Source organism: Vulpes vulpes, chromosome 1 (genome assembly GCF_048418805.1).
Source record: "Vulpes vulpes isolate BD-2025 chromosome 1, VulVul3, whole genome shotgun sequence".
In the NCBI taxonomy this organism is placed as follows: domain Eukaryota; kingdom Metazoa; phylum Chordata; class Mammalia; order Carnivora; family Canidae; genus Vulpes; species Vulpes vulpes.
In genome coordinates, this window is record NC_132780.1 from 69,987,648 (window position 1) to 70,006,475 (window position 18,828).

Below are 18,828 nucleotides of genomic sequence, written 5' to 3' on the forward strand. Positions count from 1 at the left end.
CTCTGGCACCTCTCTTTGTAGGTGATCCCTAGCACTCAATACCTAAACATCAAAGAAGAGAGGGTGCTTCCCCTCCCACCTCCCAGGCTTGACATTTTGGAGAGAGACCCCTTAGGTGATGGGGAAATAACAAAATGCACAAAGCAGGGCCTCCTAAAAACGAGGGAAGGGAAATTCTCCCTCAGCCCCCAGCACTGGGGCTGCTCCGGGGTCGAGGCGACTGTTACCAAATGTTGTGTTAGTTTGAGTGAACACCCACTTCGTTGTCCCAAGAGGAGGAGACTTATTATGAGGGATGGGCAGCTGTTGACAGTAACTTTCTATGAGGAGATGGAGCAGCTGCCAGAGCGGCAGATCAAGGGCCATTTGCTAAAATGCTAAGCACATTGTATTTGATGACTGGAAACCCACCTTCTAGTCTGTTTGCCTCTGCAGAGCTGGGACCTTGGGCACATCACTTCCCCGCCATGCACTTTCCTTACCTTTATGGCTCACGAATGCAATTATGTTTTCTCTAACCTCTTCAAGGTTACATTCTGTAATTACAGCAACCAAGACCAACAAGAATGCTGTTAAGATTATTATGTGACCAATTGATTGTCAAATGTGAATTGAAGAATGGATTCCAATGGCATCTGAAGCATTATTTTGGTAGGTAGCCTGTAGGACCATCCTGAACTATATCCTTAACAATAAACCGATAAACCCCATACAGCAGAGGGAATACCGTATTATATGAATAAACTAGTACAACAAACCAGACCAGATTGTTTTATCTTATCAAGGAAAGCAGTAATTTATTGAGCACCTACCGTGCCAGACATTGTGTTAAACCTTCTACATCCATCCCTTTATTTAATCTTTAGAACAAGCCTGTGAAATTATTACCATACCCATTTTAGAGATGAGGAAAGTCAGCTTCAGGGAGACTGAGTAAATTTACTCATATCACTCTGCTCAGACTCAAAGTCATGCGCTCTGACTCCTTCCTAATATTTTTCAACACTACCCTCCTGCCCACTCACCAGGAGATCATAAAAACCTGCAGTAACAAGGATAGTAATCATCGCCTCCTCAAGTGTAGGAACTTTGGTTTGATTACAGATCTTGACTTGTGCTGAGAGTGAAGCCTGCACAAAGCGGTCATCACTACAAATCTGTTAAATGAAAAGTAACCACCCTTCACTGGCAAGGTTCCTGCCTTCTTGGCATTAGTGTCTCTAGAATCTCTAGAGCAGCACTGTCCAGTAGAATTTTCTGCGGTGATAGAGATGTTCCTCATCTATATTGTCTGACTGGTAACCACATGCAGGTATTGAGTACTTGAAATGTGGCTGGTGAGTGAAGACAAAACACTAAATTTTATTTCATTTTAATATATTTCATTTGAAATTGCCACATGTGACTAGTGGCCTCCATGGTGGACAGTATGAGTGTCAGGTAAAATATGGGTAAAATGCTCACCATACAGTCAGAATGTAGGCTTACCAGTGAGAAAACAGGGCTGCTTTGAGATTGATAATCTCATCCAACTACTCGTTGACCTGGAAGGGGTAAAATCCATGATTCAAACCTGAGTTTTCCTGATATAACCCAAACCCAGACCTTGTCTACCAGCTTCCTGTACAATATTACAGAAAGAAAAAAAAGAAAGAAAGATTCAGGAATCTTTGGGCTAAAGTCCCCAAAGTGTGAAATGACCATCCCTCAATTTGGAATGTCTTCACATGGAGAACTTGAATGTCCTTTGGAAATGGAATCCATTGTTTGTTGATAGAAGTTCATCAGATAAGAAACTGGGACAGCCGAAAGGGCATTCGCCATCCAGCACTGGCGCTTGGGCCCTACCATTATGGGGAGTCCACAGTGCTCGTTCACATCCAGTTTACCTGTAAAAATAAAACTGCAGTAGCAACAGGAAGGCCGACAGTGATTCTAACATTGTACAGAAGACAGGTGAGCAATTGGCAGGGAGCATTTCGGCAATCGCTATGAAACAGTATTTCTGAACCTTCTTCACTGACGTCTCCCTAAGATGCCTCTTCAGACATTTCTTCCTAAGTTTTAGTATCACAAAAACACTGTTTATCAATTAACTCACTATATGTTTATCTGTGCTTTAAACATAAAAATAATGTGATTTTTGCTCTGCGAGAATCAATTTTCCTCCCCTTGTAGGGGGGTAGGGATGATAGCAACTTGGCTGAGAAAGTTCTAGAATGAATGAACTCTTCTTGACTCTGAAAAGAAACCCAATGGAAAAAGCCTGAGCTCCAGTCAGGCAAGCCTTAGTTTTTAGTCCTGCCTCCACCTCTTAGGCAAATCAATTCATCTTCTTAAGCTTCTGTTTTGCTCATCTGTAAAATGGGGATAAAGATATTCTCTCCATCCTTGAGCTGTTGCGAGCCTTAAGTGAAGTATTGAGCATTCATTAAGAATTTGTGGCATTCAAGAGCTTCTCTCTAGATGTTAGCCAGTTTCACTACTTTTATTAACACAGAAACATTCTGGCAGTGCGGCCAATGTTCAGATCTCTTGTTTTCTGGAGGTTACCATGTTGGATTCTTTAACTTTGAGAAGGGTCTTTCCAATGTCTAGGAGCAGCCACTTCTTTCAAGGTGAAGTTTCATAGGAAATCTTACAGGATGTCTTCCTTATCCTGCTCAAGTCATATCTTCCAAACACTCATGAAGGCCCTTCAGAGCTGATGAGGCTGAGATCACAGACAGCATTTGCCTGATATAAAATATGCACAGTAACACGTCTTAATTAGATGTACATGTCTCTGAAGATATAAATAAATGCTTCCTTTTTGATATGTCTGACTTAATAGCCTAATAACAGGGGAATGTTGCTGAAATATAATTCAGGGGGTGAGGGAGAAATTAATAAACTCAAATATTTAAAGCTCAACAGCAATTAACAACCCATTTAAAACAAATTTCCGAATTTTAATTTTATTTATCCTTATCCAACCAGGACTGAGCCTAGGGTTCATCATTATTCATTTTCAGACCTAACAGGGTGCTCTGCCCTTTGCTTGGGAGGCACTTTCAAATTCCATTATGTGGGAGCAGCAGACCATGAAGCAGGCAATGGCAGAGGGTGGAAACTCAGAAATCCCACCTGGGCTGCCAGGGGCACAGCATTTCCCATTTCCCCGTTTACTGTTTTTCCTTCTCTCACCTCTTCGGAAATTGGATATTAATCTTTGTGCTGCCAGTTTAGCTACACACATACACCCACACACAAAAACAGAACACTTTTTTTCTGCAGGGTCCTTATCAGAGAATGTCCACGTTGGTGACCTCTGGTCAGCTAAGGCATCGCCTGAGTTCTCACCTCCTTCGTGTGCACGTGGAAGGGGTGTGAAGGTGAGTCTCCAGCATGGGTAGTCAGTAATCATCCTGAGGTGAAATCCCCACCCCCGGGGTGACGAAGGGTACAGTGGGCTTGGGGATTTGGTGTTCTTCCCATCAGTACCTCTTTACATCTGCTGGGACAAAGACAGAGGATGGGAGATGGAGTAGGCAAGTGACATGTTAGCCGACGTGCAGTGGCGGCTCTTCCTAAAAGAGGATCAGCCTAGTGTGGGGGTGTTGGGAGCACACAGGGCTGGCATTCTCAACAAGTATATGTTATGTATGGGCCCCTTGAAAGAAGGTGGGCAAGGGCCACCCTGAGAGAGAGAGCAAACGAAGAGCACATGCACACGCTCAGCCTTCCATGTGTGTGGAGGTTGAAGATGAAGAGACCCTTGCAAGGGCTGCACTTCTGGCCAGAGACTTGGCCCTCAGCACTCCGTTACTTTGGACAAACCAGGGACCCTTCTCTGTGAACCCCTCCACACTGCACCAGTGGGCCACCTTAGCCACTTCGCTTGGACTTCCTGAATCTGCCCATTCGGCCTTAGCTGGGGGTCTCTCTCAATTAGCTTCTCTCTCCCAAGAATTGGGAACTGGAATGAGAGGTGCCCACTCCCCGCAGCTCTGCTAACTGAGGTGAGGCCAATTGGGAAGCTAGAATTGATGTTAGGCAGGGTGGCCTTCGTGAGCTGTCCCACAGAGACAAGGAAAGCTGGTATAGAGAGAAATGAAAAGAACAGAAAGAAACCTTTGATGAGCTATCAAGTGATCGCCTGCATTCTGAACGCTTATCAGTATCTGCTCTTGGTTCTTCATAGGACCTGACTGTGCTTCTGGCCCTTGGGGTCCATTCATCTCAGAATAAATTACTCTTGCTTTTTGCTGGAACCCACGTGGGTCATGATCTGTGTACCAGTGAAACACTGAAATAGTCCTAGTGACCAGGGAGACCTGTGGACACCATTGGCTACTCCAGAACCTGGGCAAAGGCAGGGGACCTGGACACAGTTGATCCACAGCACACAGGAGGCTTCCCCAGTCATAAGCTGTAGGAAGGGTAGGGAACGGGGCCCTGGTCATTGGATGAGATAGCAGAACAGCCACCCTGCCAGAAGGGCAGCCAGCAAGCAGCAGTCTTGAGATCATGGGCTTTCCATCTAGGGTGGTGGACTCCTGGGGCTGCCACAACAAAGGACCACAACTTAGTGGTTTAACACAACAGAAATCTGATGTCTCATGGTTCTGGAGGGCAGAAGTCCAAAGTCATGGTGTCAGCAGGACTGTGCCCCTTCAGGGGCTCTAACCCAGCTTCCTTTCTTGGCATCTTCCAGCTCTGGGGGCTGCAGGTGCTCCTTGGCTTATGGCTGCACCACTACAACCTCTGTCCCTGTCCTCATGTGACCTTCCCCTCTTCTTCCTGTCCCTCCTTTGAGTGTCTCTTGTAAGGAGACCTGTCATTGGATTTAGGGCCCACCCTGGTAAGCCAGGATGATCTCATCTCAAGATCCTTAATTTAATTAGATCTGCAAAGACCCTTTACCCAAATAAGGTCACATTCACAGCTTCCTGGGATTGGGAGGTGGGTCTATCTTTTGGGGGGCAGACATATGTTTGGGGCGGGCTGCTGATCAACACACTGCTGATGATAAATGGGAGAGGGAATGTTCATTGTTCAACACGAACCATGTTACCTTTCCTGTTACCTCATGGGGAATATTTGTTGTTTTTCTTTTAATTAAATTTTCTCATGCTACATAATGGCCAGTTTATTACCAGAGGGTTTTGTGCCAATCTGGCTGCTCTGGGAGAGAGGCACCTAGTTTCTCTCTGGGGGTCTGTGCCCAAACAATAAGATACTCCAAAAAGTGCCTGGACCAATCCAACTACAGGTTTTGTTTGTCTCATCTTAACACCAAAGCTTGAGGCACGAAGTCTCCCTTGAGGAGCTATGGGACAGGCATAGAGACAAAGAGACGAAGCCACCAGCCAAAGCCAGGCAGACCTGGAATGGTGCTGACACTGGCCGGGGAGTGACCCACAGGGAGCAAGACCAAGGCTGCTTCGGACAGGAGATAAGCAATTTGCCAGCTGACAGGGCCCAAAGGTAAATTAGTAGATCAAAATAAGCAGATGGAGTGGGGAATCTAGGAGGGGTATATTAAATTTTTCCTGTTAGTTCAGCTTCTGTTTATTCAAACAACTCTAAGTGATAAACAGATATTTGACAGTTCCTGAGGTGGCTCAGAGAATTAACACAAGAACCAATGATCCACGTCTGGAACCAACACAGAACCCAGAGCAGATGCCGTCATTGACTGCTGCCATTTTGCAGAACTCCATCATGGACGTGTGCTGCTCTGATAATGCCCAGGCTCTCTCCCCTTTCAGGTTGTAGATACTGGAAGGTATCTGTCTCCAATCCAGTGTGAGAATGATCAGCCATGGTACAGGCATGGCGGCTGTGAATTGGAGAAGTCACCTCAGATGGGTCTGTGACAGGTGAGTGGGGGTGGCCTGGACACTGGACAGGGGTAGGTAGGGTTGAACCAGAGAACAGGAGCAAAGAAGCCAACCAGGGGTGCCTGGTCCAGAGCAGCACTTCTAAAACCATTTTGTTTAAGGACCTCTTCACACTCAAAAATTATAGAGAAATCCAAAGACACATAAAGATAAGAGACAAAGAGATAAGCCAAGACACTGTAAGACATGAGAACACAAGCAGGCATGCCATTAGTTATTGGGGCCATGATGCCACCACACCTGGAGCAGCCACTGGAAGACCCCACTGCATTCTTCTCAGAGAAAGAGGGATGAAGGTCAGTGGCATCTTAGCATTGTTACAAAGTTAATTCTGACCTTGTAGATCCTCTGAAAGGGTCCTGGAGTCCCCTCAGTGCCAGACCACATGGGAAACGGCAGGCGCAATGGTCAGGATGTGAACTCCAGGGCATGGAGGAAGGAAGAAGGGGCCAGGGGGCTGGGGTGCTGCCAGAGGATCTGGTCCATATACAAACTCCACAAAAGCTGCATACTCTGGTCACTCAAAACACTTTGAAAATCACCCCATGATAGGATGATGTCACAGAGTTACTTGAATAACTCTGGTATAATGAGGATGAAATGGAAAGAATGTATTTTACAAGTTCCTGTGAATCAAAGAGGTATTCCCCAAATTCTAAGTCTGTCTTCCCCAAACCACACCGGGATGTGTTACCTGAGGTACAAGAGACACCTGCAGGGCTCACCTTCCCCTGCTTGGTCCTCTCTTCCTCTTCCTCCTGGGACCCCGCCCCCTGCTCCCACCTGTGGCTCTCTGGTTTCTTCCCTTCAAAGGGGGCAACTTTCAGTCTGGAGCCATTCTTTTTCCTTATCAATGAGTTACTGAGCATAGCCACGCTGCCGATCCAGAGAGGTCCACAGAGCAGCCCTTAGGTTCCCGTCACCTGCCTCCTGGATGTTCACTTGCTAACCAGAGTTACCTCTCATAATCCTACAAGTTTAGAGCCGAAGGGGTTGCAGAGTCATCTGCTTCAACATCTTAGTCTACAGACAAGGACACAGATGGGAGGGGTCAAGGACTTACTCAGGTCCATAGCTGGATGTCCAGTAAGATGTGTCACCAAGAGTTCTGTAGCCACCAAGCACAAAGGTATGCAGTCCCATCCCCCCCTCTCACTGTACATGCCTTCTGTTCATCAACAGCCCTCTGGGCAGATAGAAACCATCCACTTTTAGGTTTGTAAAATGCTTTGTGACCCAGAGAGAAAGAGCTTTACCTAAATAAACAGGTGAGTGACTATGTCTGAGAAAACGTTAGCAATATTTATGCTCTTCTAACGCACGTGGGCCTCTCGCTCCTTCTCCCAAGTTCATTCTTGTTAACCTGTGTGGAAGGGTCCTCCAATGCCTAACAGGTCAGCTGATAGGGAATCGAGAGATTTGTATATATAATAAGGCACTCTTGGAGGCCAAAGAATTCTCCAGACTCGCAGGAATGAAGTTATTAAAGTGGAAAATTAAACTCACTGCTGCTAAGTTTCCACTGGGCCTCCCCCAAGCCCAAAACCATGCTGTGTTGGGGTGCAGGGACCAGCCAGACCTACACAGCTGACTTCCCAGAACACACAGTGTGAGCACTTCGCAGAAAAGCTTCCCCTGGTCCGCACGGTGCGGAGTGTGAGGCTGGGAGCGCGCAGGCTCTTCTGGACCAGCTAACTCTTGTCACCTGAGACCAGAGAGGCAAAGTGATGTTCTTCAGGTCACACAGCTAATGAGTGGCCAGGCCAGAGCCTTTAGAAGCCCCTGGTCTTCCTTCTACTACTGGAGCCTTCTCCTCTGATCACACTGCTGCTGGCAGACAGTTCAAAATTAGATGTGACCTTGGATCTCAATGGCACCAGATCAGGAACCTCTGGGGAGGTGGGTTTTGCCAGCACGGCTCTTACACAGCCCCCTCTTACACAGCCCTGTGTGACAGACAACTCAAACCCACACATCAGCTCCCATCATCCCCTTGTTGGAAATTCTTCAGGGCCCTGTTCATTCAAGCATCTTATCCTGGCTTACACATACATGCCAGTAAGAGAAAAACACCTTATTGTTTTGTTTTGTTTTGTTTTTTAATTTTAATTATGAAGAGAAGCAACATTTAAAATAATATAGGAACTTGGGTTCTTTGAGGCTACTGCTTCCTGAGGTGGTGAATGGGGTTAGTTTTCCTCTAACATAAGGGCTACTTAGGGGAAGTAGAGCTCATGATGGCCAACAAGGCTCTCCAAGGTTTGATGTCCTCCAGACTCCTTTCCCTCTCCTGTGAGGGCACGAAGCCATCTCAAATCAGCTGGCATTTCCCAGATGTGACATGTTATTTCCTGCCCTCCTGGCATCCTCAGCTCAGTGAGTCTCAGCCTGGGCACTATTGACATTGAGGTTGGGTGATTCTCTGTTGGGGGGACTCTCTTGTATACCATAGCAGCATCCCTGGCTGGCCTCTGCCTGCCAGAGGCCACTAACACCCCCCGAGTCATGACAATCAAAACTGTCTCAAGATCTTGCCAATGTCCCCTGGGGAGCAAAATCACACCCAGTCCATAACCACTGCTATAACAGGAATGGGCTTCTTGACACCTCACTGTCTAGCAAACCTACTTCTCTCATTTTTTTTTAAAGATTTTATTTATTTATTAGAGACACACAGAGAGAGGCAGAGACACAGGCAGAGGGAGAAGCAGACTCCATGCAGGGAGCCCGATGGGGGACTCGATCCCATGTCCCCAGGCTTACGCCCTGGGCTGAAGGCAGTGCTACACCGCTGAGCCACCCAGACTGCCCTTACTTCTCTTTCATGCCTCAACCCAAACCTCAGGTCCACCACGAAGCCTCCTGGAACTGTCCTGCACAGTCCTCTCTCTCTCTCTCTCTCTCTGCTGATTACTGAACCTGATAAATTTGCACACACAGCCCCTCTTGCTGCTCATTCCATGGCTATGCAATTGTCTGTCTCCCCTTACCCTTTGACCTCTTGGAGTTTTTCAACCTCTGGGAGATTATTAGACTATGAGTTCCTAGGGGTCAATCCTAGGGGTCCTCCAAATCTATATCCTCAATCCTCAGCACTCTGAACAGTATCTCATCCACAGAAGGAGTTGAGGAAATGCTGAGTGAATGTACAGTCCATCATTCTAGGCTGGTACTCTCTGGTGATGACTCCTCAAAGAAGCATCCCAATTACCTTCTCTAAGATGACTACGAAGCTCAGCTATTGGCATAATCTCAGCATCGCTACAACACTTGATACCTGCTTGAAGAATAACTTTGCCAAAGGAATAGCCCAGGTGTTAGTCATAGTCATAGTTATAGTAGTAGTAGAGCCACAATGGCCACCATATGAGGTCCTCTCCATGTTCTGGCAGGTGTTTTCACTCTGACCGCTGACCCTTATAACATTTCTGTGACCTATGTCTTATTAGCATCATTTTCCAGGTGGGAAGACTGAGGATCTGAGAGTATAATTCACAGATTCAGCATCCTGGTGGCCCTGGGATTAGATCCATTAGATCCAAACCCCAGTAACTGCCCTGTCTTTGGTTTCCAAATTTTTATTTATTTCTAAGGGTGATTCTGAAAAAACAGTCATTTGAAATCTGAACGGCCTCAGTGTACCCAATGAGCAGGTTCCTGAAGCCCTGCTGCAATCTGTGTCACATCTTATCACTGCAACAACATCAAATTCTGTCAAAATATGGAAAAAAAATCATTTTGATGCTGCATTTGCATATCCAAGGATTGGAGGATGGTTTGTATAATCAAATTATGTAGAGTTGTAAAAAGGGAGCATCATTTAAATAGCTTACAAAATTACTTTGAAGACGCACATTAAAATCTAAAGAACCCATCGCCTCCAAGATCTTTACAAAAAGTTAAATGCTAATTGATTATGACAGCTTTGTCTTTATCACGGGCATCATTCCCATTCTACCTCGTCAGTATCGCAGCTCGACGATCACTCTATCCCCCATTCCTCTTCCAGCCACGTTCGTACCGTGCTATAATCACAGATGGAATTTATGCACGACTGGCTTTTCCCCCCTCTCCCCATAGTTGATCAAAAGGAGCAGCCTGAAAAAAAAGAACCAGAATTTGCTGAAATTCTGATTTCTTTCAGCAGTTTTATAGATTGTATGACTTATCTTTTATTGACGATGCAAGATCTCTGGTCCCAGCATCTGTTCATTGCATCTGTGGAGAAAGATAAATTCCCTTTTTCTTATGCCACTGAACCAAATTTAAGAGACAGACAACCACACAGGTCTTAAGAGAAAAGGACCGCAGCATACTCCTCTTCCTCATCCTGGCGACCTCTCTCCCGGTCCCTGGGAGGAGCAAGAGGTGGCTCGCCAGCCTGTGGGGTCAGCCAGCATGAGGACAGAGGCCCCGGAGATGGGCCGCTCAGGCTGGCCCTAGGTGCCTTCCCCAGATGGAGGGCCCAGGGCTGTTGGTCACGAGCACAACCTTTTGGGAGGCTGCATTGTATACGTTAAAAAAAAAAAAAAAAAAAAAAAACCCTGCACTTCATTTACAATTTCTCAAACTTAAAGAATTGTGCCTGGTCACCCAGAGACATGATTATACATCACGGAACTTCATTATAATAATGGCTCGGGCACTCCAACTTCTTTCAAACCTCAGCTGTTCGATTCAGCCTCTTCAGCTCCATAACTGTTTATAAGATTAATAGACTCTGATGCATAATTGACTCTCCCACCTCGAGAAGAAAAGAGAGAGCAAGTAATCCCAGCCTTCACCAAAGTCCCAGCCCTACAGGGAGATGGCGAGTGTGTTCGTAGCTGGGTCCCATTGGGGAACAGAGTAGGTTACCCGACAATAGGTGCTCTGGAAGGGTCCCCAGTCCTGTCTTTTCCTGGAGGCCTGAGTGGCTGCTGTGACACACAGATGTTGCTGCAGGGACCATGGGCCGTCATTCAGCTCCGTGGCAGGCAGCAAAGCCTGGGTAGAAGCAACAAGAATCCCAAGGAAGGAAGGGGAAGGAAAGGGAAGTGGGTTCATAGACTGGACAGTCTGTATTGGGGGAGCTCAGAGTAAGAGGGATGCCTGGGGCTGCTGGTTCCCTTTCTGGGGTCACACAATGTTGTACCAGGACTTGCAGAGGGACGCCCTTGGGCAGGACGTGGGATCCTCCTTTCAAAGCACGCAGAAGCTAGAGAGGATGGTAGGGCCCATCTTCTTAAGTGCCCACAGATTTGGAGCCTGGTTGCCACTGGCGTGGACCTTGGAGAGTCGGGAGATGCTTCCTGACAGAGCTGGAGGTTAAAGGGAACACAGGCCGTGGATGAGTGGATGGGGGGATGCCCTGGTGACCCGATGGGCAGGGCTGGAGCTGGGCTCAGAGGCAGGAGAGCAGACTTGCAGGGGCACCAAGAGGCACCTGGACCAAGGAGGCCTGGGCCGCACCAGGACCCAAACAGCTGGGCCCAGTCGCCGTGGCAGGACGGGCACCCCCGCGGGGACCCGGGTCACCGTGGCAGGGCGGGCACCTGCAGAGCTGCCGGCAGAGCCAGCGCGGGGCGGGACTCGGCTGCTCAGTGATGGTGGGAAGAGGAAGGGAGTCTCTCCCCAAGATGGAAATGGGAAGTTTCATTGCTAGCAGCTCTTACTACTGCTCTCCTTGTCTGACTTGTGCCTCTTCTCTTCTCTTGCCTTATTTTCACGTTCCAGAGAGATACCAGGTGGCTGGCAGTCTTACTGAAGAAGGAGGAAGGAAGGGGAGGAGAGGAGAGAAGAGGAGAGGACAGGAGAGAAGGAAGGAAGGAAGAAGACAAAAAACCACAACCACAACCACAACCACAACAGCCAGCGCAAACGAGGAGCCTGGAGTCGAGGGAGGGCCGTCCTACCCCTGAATGCCGGGGAGCTGGCTCTGCTCTTCGAGAGGAGGCTGGACTGCTCTTTCCTCGCCGGCTGTGCTCCGGTCTCTGCCTTAGATAACGGCCCTGCAGCTGGACTCAGGGCCCCCCTCTCCCCCAGCCCCCGAAGGCCCACCGCGGATTGCCAAGATAAGTCTTATCTGGGACTCGGTTTCCTGACCACCAAGTGACCTCGGGGTGAAGAAGGCCCACCAGGCTCATGGTAACGTGGCCGTAACCCACACATTTGCTTGGGGGAAACTGGCACAAAGGAATAAAACCACAACACGGGCTCGTAAGCTTGGTTGTAGGGAAGACGTGAACTCGCTCTCCTGTTTGTCTCTGGGAGACACAGCCTACTTTCTAAACTGCACTGTACCGCATCGACTTAAAGGTGCCAATGTACGTGTACAGTCCGATCCTTAGCGTGAAGACCCCGCCCTGCCTTGGAAACTCCGCATTTAATCTGTCCTGTCACTTTCAGGGATAAAGAAGCAGGCCCGATGGAGAAGGACCAGCATCAGTTTATTGACTTCTGAGAACTATTCACCTTTTGCAGAGAAGGGAAAAACCCCTCCTGGTATCTAGGGCCTGCTGGGTGCTAATTTGACATGGCAATGAGATAAAAGTTGGGCTCGGGCTGCCGTCAACCTCACCGGATCGGAATGCCGTCTACTTAGCATAGGAGTCAAACAATTCCCTGGCAATAGATTGCTTTCCACTTGTAGGTCTACTAAATAAATAGAAAAGTAATTAACAGTGCGCTATGGCAGATGTATCGGGGGAATTTCATTAGAGCAGAAGAACGGAGGGAATCAAGGAGCCACTTTGTATCCCACCATCCGGGGAAGCTTTCCTGCCGTCTCTAGGATGGACGTGTGATTTCTGCTTCTCTGCAATAACAGACATTTCTGAATCTCCTGTGATCTCTTCACGCCGATCCATGGGAAAAGAAAGAAAAAGAAACCCGTTAAGTGCCTGAGATCAGTCCACAAATAAAGAATTCCTCGCATTTTTCCATTTAGTTATTTTGTCCCTGAAACCCGTGGATGGTTCTCTCCCTTTTGTTGTATTTTTTTTCTTTCCTTTTCAGTTTGCTCAATTATTAAATATCTGAATTTTGAAATGCTCACTGAATGTCTCATTATTATTATTCCTCCTTCCCTTTGGAAAATAAGTGGCTTTCTGTCATTTATAACAGCAGGAAGAAATGAAATTTCATAAGAAGGAAATTTATGCTGTTGGAAGAAGAAAAGACGTCGAAGGCATTTATTTTTAACCGGCTTTTAAAAAATATATTTGAAAGTACTAAATTCAATTTCACATGTCCAGAATGGCATAACCTAATTTTAGCATATTAATTAACAATAAAAGTAGTGTTTTGCCTCATACAAAGAAATGAAATAATTAACTTACTGAGGAAATGGGGTCATATGATTTTACTTTGGGAGGGTAATGAATGACATTGAGTAACGGTAGCAGAAAGGTTTTGTGCAAAGTAACTCTGGCCGTGGAGCCTGTTTGGAATTCTTTGTGAAACACCCAACGGCCAACAGTTTCCTCTGTCTCCAAAGGTTACCTGTCTGGACCCCGGCTAGGCCTCCTGCACTTCAGTGAGGCGGGCTGGGGTTCCTCAGAAGGAATGCGAGGGGCACGCAAGCATTTGGCGACTTTCAAGGAGGCCTCGAGTGTCCCAGAGCTCCCTGAGTCAGTAAACACTAAGGTGCTTTGTGCTTGCAGAAGAAATTCCAGCGTTTTTGTATTTTACATATTTGGACCTTTGAACTTGGAATATTTTGTCACACTTCACATAGCTTCATTCCCTGGGGGGAGAAAAAACTAGTCTTTCAAGTGGTTATTATAAAGCTAAGTGCATAAATATGCATGAGAGGTCATTATTACCACAAGATGATACTTAAAAGGTTCAAGTGTCTCTTACTAAGATTTTTCAACTTGTTCGGTGACAGTAAATCAAAGTCTCCAGTTTTTGGTTGCTGAACTTTGCCTTTGATTGTTCTTCCAAAGTTTTCCAGAAAATGGTTTCAGAGCCCTAACTGGCACTCATTTGTTCACTCATTCATTCATTTGACAGATATTTAATGAGATAGCTAATGACCTGTGTCTATATTTTATGCAGAACCTTTAAAACAAGGTGGCTGGGTCTCTGAAGGTTGAGACATAGAATTTCTAGATTTTTGGAGCTGGAACTAAGGCCCTGAGAGGCCAAATGTCTTGTGCCATATCATGTTGCATCATACAGTCAAGACTGGAAATCAGATCTGACCCCCGGCCAGGCCCCTGACTGATGAGTCAGGGCCTCTGGAAGGCTCAGGGGCCCCAACTATTGAATCATCCTAGGGAACACGGTAATGAAGAATTGCATTTGGACACATTCCTTACTTCTAGAACTTGATATTTCAATGGAGAAATATTATATAGTGGTATCATAGCTTAAAAGCTCTGAAACATGACATTCCCATTCAAAATTAACTTCAGGTCAACCCTAGGCTTGCAGCAGATTCCCACTTGGGGAGGATAAAATTTTCATCTTTAGGCTTAATTATCCATGCAGCTCCATTCTCTGTGGGGAAGTGTGAAAAGGCCAAGGACGCAAAATGGAGCCAGAGAGAAGACAGCGCTCCTACCAGCAGCCTTGTTTCTTCCTTCTCTGTGGGAGGGAGTATGGCTCAAGTAGTCCATTGGCAATGACAACGATTTTTCATCCCAAATTAACAAAGAAAACGCAATTTACAAGCAGTTTACAGAAGCAGTGCTTTCTTACAGCTTCACTCCTGGGCTCTCCCCAGTGTCCGATTTACAGGCCAAATCTTTGGAAAGGGAAGCAGGTGGATGGAACCAGGGTGACAAGGCATTCTCGCTTCCATGTAGAATCACGGCACGACGGAAGCACCTACATCAAGCCCCCTCGGCTTGCCCTGAATCTGGAGGTTGACCTTGTGTGGAGGTTGGAAGCAAGACCTTTCCAATGGGGGCCGAGCTGGTGATGAGTGCACACCTCAACCACGGAGCTCTGGGGGGATGCACTGTCTGTGCCACCAAACTGTGGGACGCTTTCCAGTGTCAGGTGCCCCACGCACTCACCTGTCGTTACCCAATGCTGGCGTGTGTCCATACCCATGCCCATCCTGCCTGTCACTGGTGAGGCACATCATCTTTGTGCAGAGCACAAAGGCTCAGCAACCTCAAGTCCACACCTGGCGGCGTCCTCCTCACCCTGGCTCCTGTGACCATCGAGGCTGGAGGAGATGCAGCAGTAGGTCTGTTGGCCTCTGGGAGGTGCCCAGCCAAGGCCTCCCCTCTAGGCTCAGGCTTCTAAAGACCCGAAGGGAAGACACCTTCTGTGTGTTTGAACTTGGTCATCCTCCAAATACCCAAGAATCGCTTGTCTTGTTTGCAGAGCATTTCTGTACATCCCTTTACTGTTTTGTTGTTTTCTTTTCCTGGGTTGCTCTTCTGTTAATATTTATTAAAGGTGGCAATTTGTATAATAAAATTTCTGTCTGTACTGTTTTCCTCCTCTTACGTTATGATTCGAGTTTCAGGAGGACATGCTTTTTCTTTTTCAACTCCCTTATCAATTCATTATTTTTTAAAGATTTATTTATTTATTTGAGAGAGAGAGAGAGAGAAAACAAGAGAGCATGGAGCACGAACTGGCAGTGGGCCAGAGGGAGAAGGAGCTGCAGGCTCCACACTCAATGGACTGGGGGGCTCCATCCCAGGACCCTGAGATCATGACCTGAGCCGAAGGCAGATGCTTCACATACTGAGCCACCGGCACCCCTCGATTCACTATTTTTATCCACCTGAGAAACCCAAATAGTTTGCTAACAATGATCAAAATGTCCCAAACCCAGCCTTTTTCTTTCCATTTATCTATTTATCTATTTATTTATTTATTTTTTAAAAAGATTTATTTATTTATTTATGAGACATAGAGAGGCAGAGACACAGGAGGAGGGAGAAGCAGGCTCCATGCTGGGAGCCCCACCCAGGACTGGATCCTGGGACTCCAAAATCACACCCTGGGCCAAAGGCAGGCGCTAAACCACTGAGCCATCCAGGGATCCCCCTTTTTCTTTCCTTTTAAATTACTTCCACAGTCTGCCCTTCCAAAGCCCAGGACGGCAGGGGGTCAGGTGAGACCTCACACCCTTCACAAACGCCTTGCAAACCTGCAGGTAGGTGTAGGTCAGTGTCAGGCGGGGACAGTAGATGTATTTATTCACCCCCGTTGCACACTGAACGCGTCCCCCTCTGCCTGCCCCACAGTCTACCGTGGGGTTCAAGCTGTCCACCCAGCAGACACTGGCTGAGCTCCCCGGCGGCGCCAGGCTCTGGGCTAACCCGCTGGCCTCTGAGCTCCCTCGCTGCTTCTCAGCTTCCCGGCTTCCTTTCCATCCCTTGGGAGTCCTCCCCGCTCCTGCGCCCCGAGGTGCCCACACAGAACATAATACCCCATGACAGGATGTCTTTCCATGTGCAAACCAAAATAGCACGAGCCTCCGCAGGGCTGTCTCCCTTTCTAAACTTGCACAGACACAGCGTCTGGCCTCACCTCTCACACGTCGTGGTCACCCCGTGGCACGCGTTGTGCAGTACGGTTATAGATCCGAGCTGACTGTTTGGGCTCCTTTATTCGCGAGCTCTGAGGCCATGCAAATGTTTCCTCCTCACCATTATTGGAACTGCCTCCCGGGGGGGGGGGGGCGTCAGATGCTGATGTTTTGTGATCCACTTTCCTTCTGCCAACAAAGATGTTGAAGAAACCGTACCCAGGCTTGGAAAGGGTGCTTCTTTGCATTGGAGAGAGGAAACGGTTCAGGTGGTCTCATTTTATTTTTTTTATTTATTTTTTTTAAGATTTTATTTATTTATTCATGAGAGACAGAGAGAGAGAGAGAGAGAGACAGAGAGGCAGAGACACAGGCAGAGGGAGAAGCAGGCTTCACACAGGGAGCCTGATGTGGGACTGGATCCCGGGTCTCCAGAATCATTCCCTGGGCTGAAGGCAGGTGCTAAACCACTGAGCCACCCAGGTGGTCTCATTTTAAATAACGGGATGTCCTCCTGAAAACACATAGAGCTGGATGAGGCCTGAGAGATCTCCTGGTCCACTCCCTTCCTTTTGTGAACTGAGAAATCGAGGTTCGGAGCAGCCAAGTGACTCTCCTGGTGCCTGAGTAAGGATTGGCATCCTGGCCTCTTGGCTCAATTTTAAGATTATCTTGTGTTAAGTAAAAATATATGTGTAATGAATGCACAAAAGCAACTGCTGATGCCATGTCAAATCACATGCGTGTTGGTGCTCTGTGGCCTGCACCTGGGCTACTGCTTCAAGGGCTCATGCATCTCTGAGTAGCCCTATTTACTTCCTGGGGAGCCTCTGAACCCACCAGAACCCCAGGTCTCTCTTCCTAGTATTTGTCTGTCCCTATAATCACTGCATAGCAGTGTTACTTTGTCATCGGCGGCCACTCCCCTAACGTTGCATGCCCGCCTGTTTGAAATCCCCTCTTGATCAGGGATTATGTCTTATTTTTGGACAAATCCAATTATTTGAAAATCTTCCTTCTAGTCACACAGATGCTGCCTTCCTTTTGCTGTCCTTGCCAGGCCTGTTTTGCCCCACGCCATTGGGAGGGAGGTGGCTGCAAAGCCAGCAGTGCGCTGGCGCTGAAGCAAAGGTGGGAGCTGGTCTTTGGGAGTCTCCCCAGCCCCATCCTCCTCCTGCTCCTCGATGGAGCCTCTCCCAGACCCCTGACTGCCCTCATTTCAGTTCCTCATCCTATTTTCACTTTTCACAGAAGCGTTGTCATGAACAACCCAGTGGGTCCGTCCTTTTAGCTTTTCCTTGGAGCCTTCTCTGGGGTGGGACCTCCAGCATCTCCCTCCAGTGTCCTGGATCTGGACCAGGCTCAGTTTGATGCTCCCCAAGTCAGGAGTGTTGGGGGCAATTCGTTTGCCCTGCACTTATACAGCCCCATCGTTTAAGGGATGATTCTCAGACTCTTAGCTCTTCTCTCTGGAGTGGCACATGGTACATCTAATCCCTGCTAGTATTTTAAGAGTGTGATGTTATCCATCTTGCATGACCCTGCTCCCCCTCCCATGCCCTGTTTTAGGATGGATATAAATGCATCTGTAGAGACGGTGTCTGACCTGTACATAGACTGGGGGGCATTTTCCTGCCTTGACTACAATATTCTATTTTCACCAGTGCAGACTCTCTACATGGTTTTTGTTTACCAGCACGGCCACATCCCAAGCTTGTGGTCAACTAAATATGTCCACTCCTCTCCCCTCTCATGTGAATTGCTGGTGAGCCTGTTCTCTGTTAGTCTCTACTTATGTCATTTATTTATTTTCAAACTCTTGTGTATCATGGAAATTCATATTTTTACTTGGATTCCTTATTTTAGCTGATTGGTATTTTTATGAATCCTGATACTTTCACATGCCTTTACATTTTCCCCTGAGATTTTACTGTGAGTATTAATACATGAGCATATTGTGCTTCAAAAGCATAGATAACCCTGAAGGGGGCACTTGATGGGATGAGCAGTGGGTGTTATACTATATGTTGGCGAATCGAACTCCAATAAAAAATATACAAAACAACCCCACAAAAGCATAGATAAGAATGTTCAGTAAGGATACAGGAGCACAATTCTGAAACAGCTTTACATGAGTGCTGGGGTCAAACAAATAAGTAAACAGATAGTGGATGGTGGGAAAAAGAGGGAAATTATGGATACACAAAGGGGGAAAGCCATCAGTTAGCTTAGGATACATACAGATAGATGTGGATAAAATAACTAGAGAGACACGTGTACATGAATTAGTGTGCAAACACAGATTTCTCAGCTCTGCTGAAAAGGCCCAGAAGTGGAGATGTTCCAGTAGCTTCAAATAGACCCAGGACCCAGATCTTGGTTTCTAAAGGCAATTCTCCAATAAAAGGAACCAGGACTTCTTGGAGAAATCACTCATTCTGGGACTGGATCAGAGAAAAACAC

The 18,828-nt window shown here is 47.2% G+C and overlaps 1 long non-coding RNA gene across 1 annotated transcript; it reads left to right on the plus strand.

Annotated features, from left to right (window-relative positions):
- Positions 1 to 300: 300 nt before the first annotated feature.
- Positions 301 to 11,730, plus strand: LOC112932955 (uncharacterized). The gene is made up of 4 exons (XR_003237589.2): positions 301 to 651; positions 3,277 to 3,374; positions 5,754 to 5,864; positions 11,601 to 11,730. It is a non-coding gene; the product is annotated as an uncharacterized lncRNA (long non-coding RNA).
- Positions 11,731 to 18,828: the final 7,098 nt, after the last annotated feature.